General features: G+C 35.9%; 1 protein-coding gene across 3 annotated transcripts in view; it reads right to left on the bottom strand.

Annotated features, from left to right (window-relative positions):
* Positions 1 to 4,810: 4,810 nt before the first annotated feature.
* The window catches only part of LOC118183270 (uncharacterized), a 35,185-nt gene continuing 30,587 nt past the window's right edge, over positions 4,811 to 9,408 (bottom strand). For 2 of the 3 annotated variants that reach the window (XM_085809311.1, XM_085809314.1), the window contains one exon: positions 4,811 to 6,295. The gene's annotated coding sequence lies outside the window, so the exon portion shown is untranslated. The remainder of the gene's footprint in view (positions 6,296 to 9,408) is intronic. The other variant, XM_085809313.1, reaches the window with a different exon arrangement.

Raw genomic sequence — 9,408 nt, 5'->3', positions numbered from 1 at the left:
CGTAAATTGTAGAATAGAACCTGCGTCTGGAAACAGACGAAACATTATTCAAATAGTTTACTTTTAGCCTTGAAGCAGGTGTTCTCTATTAAACTGTGTTAATTCACATACAGAATTAGTAATAAAATAGCTGGAAATATTGTAAGAACCAAACACGTATTATATAAACATTAAAAAATCTATCTACATTTATTAGTGTTATGAGGGTTTATTCTGAAATATTATAAGGTCACTTTCAAAGAAATGATAGAAATTTTAATAAATATAAACTACAGCATTTCTGGATTCTGAGCCGTTTCTGCAGGCAGCACAGGTTCTTCTTGAAACTCGGCTATGGTTATTCTTCTTCGTTGGGCGCCACTATCAGGATCAATGTTCCGTCTTACCTTCTTCGGGAACATGCAAGGACCTGACTCGGAAAAGAGAGCTTACTAATGCTATGTTCAAAACTGTGGGAAGTAGACAGGATACACAAGAAGGGTATACAAAACCCTTTATTTTTCTCTATTTACAATAACTTCCGTACTTCGGAATACACAGACCCGCTACTTGGGGTCTAACGTAAAAATATAAAAAAAGAACTAAACTCTCATTTAACTTTAAAACAATAAACGTGGAAGATTGGCCTTATATTAACAGGAAGCCGTATGTAGTACAGAGAACTGTGAACACTACAATACTTTTAAAATTTATCAAGAGGATTAAAACCTCTGGCCTGGAAGGCAACAAGCAACTGCGTAACTTCTAAGGTAAGCGGTCTGCTTGGAACTCACTGCTTCCTCTCTCTCGCTTGGCAAAAAGCCACAACTTAAACACTTGGCGTTCGCCAGACAAACTTTGCATAAAAACCTTAACGCTTATAATTCTGGCCGGAAGTAGAAAATAAGAAGTGATAGTAAAGATTTAAAATAAAATAAACGTTAGTAAAACTTAAGATCCTTACACCACAAACGGAAATTTGAGCACTTGCAAACTGTTTCCTTTCGATGATCTCAGAGGGACGACTGCGTAATCTCTGCTTTATCTAGATATTTAGACTTCCAGGATGGCTAGATAATCTAAATATAGGAAGATTAAAGCTGTTATCTTATTCTTGTACCGGGATGATAACGCCTCATATAATATTGCATCGGCTGCTCTATTGTCCTAGAAAACTGGATGACACCCCCTTTCCCTGTTTAGTCTTGCCAGCGACTGCTGCTATCTTTAAAGCTCAACTCCATTGCTGAGCTACTGAGTGGCGTAAAGGGGGTGTATGTTGCGCCGGTCGCAGAGAGGCGCCAAATGGTCTCCAAACAAGATTTTCATCATATCACTGTGTTTTTTTCGGGAAGGAGGGCGCTAAAAAGGTATTTTGCCCCGGGCGCCAGTTATGTTCGCCACTCCACTGGAGCTACTCAGATCTTTTGTTTGCAACACTACAGAAGACACTGCCTCCGACGAGAAGGCATGAAAGTCCGCAAAGCGATCAAAACACCATGGGATTGTTTCGTAGTGATATCAGTGTTATAGCTAGAGACGGGCGAGGGTGGACAACTGTCCCTGGGCGTAGTGTCACGGAAATGCCAAACTGACGAAGTTTTAGAATGAAACAGTTTCCATACTTAGAAAACAGAAGGGTGTATGAAATCTGCAGTTGTCTTTAGGCGCTGAAAACTATAGCCAAGTCTTTAGCCATATTGGATGTCCAGTAATAGATTGCATGCATCTTAGGATGTCACCCACTGTCACCACCACCAGATGATGGAAGTCATTAGCATAGATATCGCATCATCTAAAGACGGCTCTCCAGTGGCCGAGCGTTAAAGCCGATAAATTCGGGCCGGGGATCGAATCCCGGCGAGCAGATTGGCTGCTAACTAAGCGTTTTCATGGTTTCCATATGTGTAACCTATATACAGTCCAATTTCCCTTAGAAAGTCTTTCACGAAGCCATCCCTTTCCTTAGACAGGTAGCCCTCGAATGTTTCGCCATAACTAAATAAACTGAACCCAACTCATCTCTGTAAGAGAAGATATCAGTTCTTCATATCCTGGCGTGGTTGTTTGTGGAAAACCACTACCAGAGTTGGATTAGCCATTAAGGAAAGTAAGCACGTGCTTAGGGCATCAGGTAAAGGCAGCGTTACAAAAAGGTGCTTAAAGATTCAAAGAAAGAGTGCAAAGGGTCCACAAAAATAAAATTCTCACTGCAGATTTTAGAAGATACCTAGTGCACTTAATCCAAGCCCGAGAAAGAGGGAATGATGAGAAAGAGGCGTTATACTATAGATGTATGTGGAGGCAGCAAAATCTTTGAAGTGCTACGGGCATATAAAAGTCTAATTTGGCAATGAGCATTACTAAACATTCAGATAGCTGCTCCCTTTGTTCGAAATGTAATCCAAACTACTGACATGATGTGTATAGTCGCACTTTGGCCTTCTTTCAAACTTCCAGACAAAGTCGTCCAGATATTGTCTATAGAACTGTCACGCTGAGACTACAAATCGATGTTGTTAAAACCGAACGTACCGTGCAGTAGCTTCCGTTCATGTTTTGAGCATACACCATGCTTTATACCCTCTCCTACACCCCATAGATGTCATGCTACGTATATGTGCATGCTGTACAATACCGGACCCTAAGTGATCTCCTAATTGATCTTTATGTTGCATCTTCTTGTTTGTACTAACGTTACATTAATATTCATTTCTCCATTTCATTCTTAATTTTTATTATTTATATAATTGCAGAACTGATCAGCTATCGTGGATGACTTCTTAAATCGCAATATTTTACAGGAGCGGAAGCACGCTATCCACTAGGAAGGTTGGGATTTATGCTACTGACCGGGAAATTCGCTTAGCTACAAATAGGAACTGTGTGCAGCCAAAATAAAATAAGATACTAAGTCACTAATTTTCTCTTTCCTTACCGCTTGGCTTCGTGTTCTAATTAGAAGCACGTTCGGCTGGCAATAGGGAAATCCAGAATGCAAATCCTGGGGCGGTCATTCGCTGATATTTTCTATTTCAAATAAATACCTAAAGGCTCAACCAACTAACCAAGTGGTTCCCAAACTAAAATGTGGTAGACGATAATTCTTCACCACCAGCAGGTGGCGATTAGGTTACCACCTCCCCAACTGCCTTTTAAATGGGCAAGAATGTACGGAATTTTCTTTTTTCTCAACGCATGCTTTCATGATGTAATTAGAAGCACTTCTGGATGGCAGTCTTTAAGCCCAGATTTCGAATCCAGGATAGGTAATTTCTAATTTTTTTTTTTTTTTTGGCTCCTAAATAAACCTAATATTATACATCACCGTTCTATGGTGCTCTACACTCATCTACAATAGCACAATCTCAAATAGAGCTACCAGTGCTTTAATATCGAGATTAGTGTACATAGTGACTCTGAAATTGCAGTTTCGATGGTAATGGTTCAGAAGCACATGTTCTACTGTAGTGTGGATTAGGTTAACATGTCTTTCTGGAGCTGTTTCCAAAGCAGAAGAGTGCTGATCATTCTACAGATTTAAGGCGAATGATAAGGCCTTTACCGAAGCTTATAAGTTGGGTAAATCAATGTCTACATGATATTTTTTCTGATTACATACTTTTTGATTTGTGTCATATGGGGACAAACTGTATACTAGTTTTTATGCCTGCGTTGAATCAGACACTAATTTTTGTTTGCAGCACCACTATAGGGTTTGCAGTCATACCCTGCTACACGACACTTGAACCATTAGCATCTATGTTCACATATTGCTCAACTGATTTATTAGTTATAGCTTATGTGCATACATTTCTTTGTCATATGTGTATGTATTTTAATATGAATCTTTTGTAAAAAAATAAATTAGACTTGCATATATGGATAGGCAAGCTAGTTTGCTATACGAAAAGAAAATAAAATTAAAAACCCTGTTCCTTAGACCATATCAACTGGCTGTTTACCCAATTCACATATATTGCTATAACACCAGATGTTAAATTTAAATCGACCACTTCATTTGAAAGTTATAAAATGGACATTTGTATACTATGTTATCTTTTAGTACATGCTCAGCTGTTGAATTTTTATGGCAAAGGTCCTGAGGGCTATCTGCTTAAAAGAAGAGATGCCCTTCTTTCAGCACTTTTTGAATGAAACTGACTTGTATTCGTATTAAACATAGGGAAAACTGTAAAAACAGAGATGTAGCTAACCCATTTGATAGAATTCAAACCTAAATTGTATCACCAGTATTCTGTGTCTTATCTATTCGAGAACCGACACCGGTGGGTATTCTTCTAAAGCAAGATTTTGGTTTTTGTTTGCATATAGATATTACTTATGCAGTAGATCATTATCAGACATATAAAAATAGTGATATCATTGAATGAAATTAAAAAAAATAATAATTCCATTTTGCTACAAACTTCATACACAGAAAACAAGAGAAATAATGCTTTGAATTTTGCTCATCAGAAGAAGCATTATATAATACAGCCCTTTTGATGAGCACAGTTAATTGGTGTGTATATGTATTTTAATCAGTGAGCTGTTCTAAAAGATTTTTCATGGAATGGTCAGACTTTCTTAATTTCTCAACCAGACTAGCAGCATTGTTCATCTGACATGAGACCTTAAATTGAGATATAAATAATTTTTAAAACAGGGCACATAAATTTCTATATAATGGCTAACATAAATTATATTTTATGTTAGCCATTATATAGAAAACTGGCTAAATAAACAGAAAATCTAAAAAATACAGCCGCCTATTCCACAAACAAAAAAAAGGACAAATAATCTTAAAATGAACTCAATGATTGCAGACTATAGTAATAACAATTTATTCAAAATGAATGTAGATACACTATTTTACTTTTAAATATGTCAAGAAACTTGTAGTGATCATCCAGCTAATTCAGTTTGCTTTTAAAAAAGTGTGCATTGAAATAAATAAATAAATAAATAAAAATAAAAAAAAAAAAAAAACACAAGAATTTAAAGAAAAAAGAACAAGAGCTTTTCATTATTAAAAACTGTTATGACCTAGAAGAAATCTAATCATATCCTTTCACATTACCATCCATGCACACCAATCACATAATCATCCAGCTAGTTGGAGAAACATGGTTTTAGGTAATGAATGTATTTTGCTTTTTTAATTCCCCTGATATGAAACTCAGCCAGATCAGGTTCATGAATTTAATTGTAAAATACGGGTATTGAGAAGCAACTGTCATTGGCGAAGGGCTTGGGCATACTGTAGATGACAGTAGGAATCTGCCCCATAGTTATCCCTATGGGACGGATGGATAGAGGACTAATGTCAATTTCAAAAATATGTCTCTGCAATAATATTTTATTAAATTAATTATGTGAGGTTTGTTTGGTGCATTATGAAAAATGAGCACTATTTATGAACAACTTAAGATACTTAACAGTAAATTATCATCACATACATCACAAAAAAGAAATGTATCTCTTTGAGTGTGCATATAGTGAGCTTGGATATATATATATATATATAAAAGTATATTTTATTTAGTATTATAATATATTATTCCTTTTCATATTTTTACGTTAAATGATAATTCTTAAATAGATAAGAATGAATGAATTTATAAAAACAATCATCTCAACCTTTATAATAAATGACACCTAAAGGTTTTCTCAAAATTTAATACAGTTATTCCCATACATGTTGATTTGGCATCCATAGTTGTTATGGCCAATGTATTATAATGCAAACAACAGAAGAAAAAAATACAAAATGCATTTTAAATGAGAACAGGCCACATCATAATAATCAAAATAATTTGTACTAAAATTCCAATCATAAGCAAAAATATACAAGTATAAAATAAAAAAATAAAAAAAAATATTGTTCTGGCATCAAATACAATACTGCTTACTTTGCTTATAGTACTTAACATTTTATTCAGGGTTAAATTAAAACATCAAAATTCTCAACATTAGAGATACAGAAAATATATTAAAAAAATGTATATGATATTGTATACAATCTCAGCATGCACAATTTATCAATTAAATTTGACTTCCTTTATATGTATTTTTCAAATCATGAGAAACAGTTTTGGGCTGATTTTTGTGATGAAACATTAGAAGATATTTTCCAAGAAGGGATGCTTTAAGGCAAACTGGCTTGCATTCATCACGTGGAAAAATCATGACGACGCTTATGCAGGCAGTCCATTCACCAGGATTCAAGCTATTAGTGTTCAGCTTCTCACCAGCTTGTCCGCTGGCACACAACAGCCTCTTGTAATACATTATCTGCAGACATGAAATCCTTCTGTATTTATAGGAAAAGAAAAAGTTATACATTCAATATTAATTACAAAACCCATTTTCATACATGCCTACTGACAAATTATAAGTAATCCGCAACTCATGATGAGTATTGTTCCAATAGTTCCATCATAAGTTCATACTGATGTAACTCAGGGTCTTAATAAAATTATACCTTGGTATGTTTGATTATATAGTTATGAATAAGGCTTCTGTTTCACATGAAAATAGTTTAAGGAGGGATAAACTTATGTGACATTTATAAACAATTTATTTGCATACATTCACATGAATTTTATAAAATTAATACATATACATCCCTTTCATTAGTTGATAAGAACAAAAATATATACAAAATTCTTTTAGTTAAAATAATGGATAAGTAACTGTTACTTATTTGAAAGAATTACATATTGTAAAATTCAACTTAGTGAAAAATTATTATTCAGGTATGATCAGAATCCTATAAAAACAATGCATGTATGCATAAGCTGTTTATATTTTTCTGTAAAATAAACATTTGATCTGGACAACTGCATACTTTTATTTCAAGATGCTTTTTTAGTTAGGACTACATAATATACACTAATGTTTGTGAAAATCACAACCATGAAGGAATTATGCACTTTGAACCAAACTTACATGAAATGTAAAGTGAGTTAAGACATACAAATGATTAGAATTACAAAGGGATTATGCATGCATGAAATGAGAACTGGCAGTTGTAAAGCACTGTAAAGTTGTGCTGAAATCTGTTTATCATCCTCCGTCTGCAGTGAACATTTAATTTGTGCTCAGTATGCCTCGTCAACAGCAGAGGATGCCATACCAACAAGTTTGAACGAGGCCACATCGTCTGTATGCAAGAGGGTGGACTTTCATATCAAACAATCACAGCCCGCACGCAGCACAATGCCACAACAGTGATGCATGTTTGGAAGAAATGGACAGCGAGAACCAAACAAGGTGAAATCCTGGCAATGGGGCACACAACAGCACAGGACGACAAACACCTCATCTGCATGGCTGTGATGGATTGTAGAGCATCCTCTCGTATGTTAGTACAATATTGGAGCACGGTTACAAGTGTTCGTCAGTGTCTGCTGCAACATGAACTACATGGAAGGGTTCCTCTACGCAGGATTGCCCTGTCGCTGAGTAACAAATGCCTCCGACTTCAGTGAGCACTGCAACTCAGTGCGTGGCGTGCTCTGTGGCAACAAGTTCCTTTCTCCAACAAATCTTGCTACAATCTGGAGTATAATGATGACAGAGTATGCATTATTTGATGCATTCCAGGCACTATATTTTAGGGGAAAAAAAAATGCCTGTGCACAAGCCTTCTTTAAGGTACAACAGGTTTTGCATCTTCCCCAGATATGTTGCTCAATCAGCATGCCTAGGATTTCATCGGTCAGCGACTCGCACGTACAGCTAGTGGGCCACACACTGAAACTGAACTTTCACATCAAGTCAAAGCCATTCCCCAGGATTACATTCAGAACCTATACGATTCAATGCCACGATGTGTACAGGCTCTCGCTCAGCATGACAGAAACCCAAAGTACTGATTTTCCAACTTTCGTTTTTTTTTTTTTTTTTGTTTCTAAATGTGATCGTTTACTTGTATCACTATCGGTAATATGCGGAATAAATTTCATTCATTTCCGACAATTCCTTCATGGTGTTGCATTTTTCACAAACATTAGTGTGTCTACAGCTTCCAGTGCCTGCTCAGCATCCTCTCGTATGTTACTGAAGATAAATGACTAACTGAAGACAATTTTTAATCTCTATTGAAATGCCCGTAATGATTCATTGCTAAGCACAGAATCTTAAATAACACTTGTCACTCCTAGCAATGCCTCATTCTGCCTCTAGTCCACCATCAGAAAACTCCATCAACCTGCTGTGGAGGAAGCTCCCCGTTTATAAAATCATTGCCATCATCTTCAAAGGCAGAATTACAGAGGTTCTGGGAATCCCATATTATCTTTAAATTCTTTCAAAGCTTTTCTCAAGCCTTTTCTTGTACAATGCAATCATAAAATGCTTGTTGAAATTCTACTCAGTATCAACTGTAATCTCCAAATGCGGCTTTATGAATTTGTGTCCATCATCTATACAAATTACACTGACAAAAAAAAAAAAAAAAAAAAAAAAAAAGAAAAGCATTATCTAACTTTTAAAATTACATTATCTTTCGGCTATGCCGAACTGGATGACGAAAGGGGCAATTCTCAGAACCCGCACATTTCCAGGAAACCCGTGTAGCTAGGTTACCATTTTCACTTACTACAAAGACAATGACAAACAATAATCGATTATCGCTCAGATTAGGACCACGTGATCCTTCAGAAGCAGAACTTTCATCTGATTGGTTCATTTCTACCCCGGACAGAGTTTCAGCTGAAACATTTTTGGCAAGGTTTGAAGAAATATCACATAGCCGCTACATTGTTTCTGTAGCTAGGTGGGATTCTTTTTTTTTCTAAGAATCCTCCCATTTAAACCAGTGCTACCAAAAACTTGTTTCTCAGGAAAGTCCCGTCTAGCAGGGACTGTTGATAGAAGTAAACAACCGCTTTAATCAACACTCACTAATAATATAGTAAAATCACAATGACCAAAATTAGCCTCAATCCACTATGTCTAATCCGTTTTCAAAACACATGTTTCACTTTTGTGATAAGAGGAGAGTGGAATGTGGAAATGAACATGAGCTCAGCATAAGAGCGTATAGGTAGTGATCACTTTAGGTTTTCTACAAATGACATTCAGTGGATGAGTTGAATGTTGCCTTTTTTTCCCTCCGAGATAGCTAGATGGTGTTACTAGGTCGCTTAAAGTACAGTCAAAAGTCTTTAATCTGGAATGATCTATAATCCGGACCTCAAAGCTACAAACTTTCTGCACATGTTTAAACGCATGCGCATATGCGTTTAATGTATAATGGACGGTATAAGCTAAGCTAAAATTATCTATTTCAGTTAATGTTGCAGATCGCGTTGTTCCTTATTCTTCTAATTGGATCCGGCTTATTATTTTTTGAAGACTGTTAGAGCAATTTTATAAAAAGGAAGCTTGAACTTTCGATTATGTCAAAAAGAGTTTCCG

This window comes from Stegodyphus dumicola, chromosome X2 (assembly GCF_044657685.1).
Source record: "Stegodyphus dumicola isolate Sdum_Otavi_A_Nest chromosome X2, ASM4465768v1".
NCBI classification, from domain to species: domain Eukaryota; kingdom Metazoa; phylum Arthropoda; class Arachnida; order Araneae; family Eresidae; genus Stegodyphus; species Stegodyphus dumicola.
This window is presented reverse-complemented; position numbering and strand designations above follow the sequence as displayed.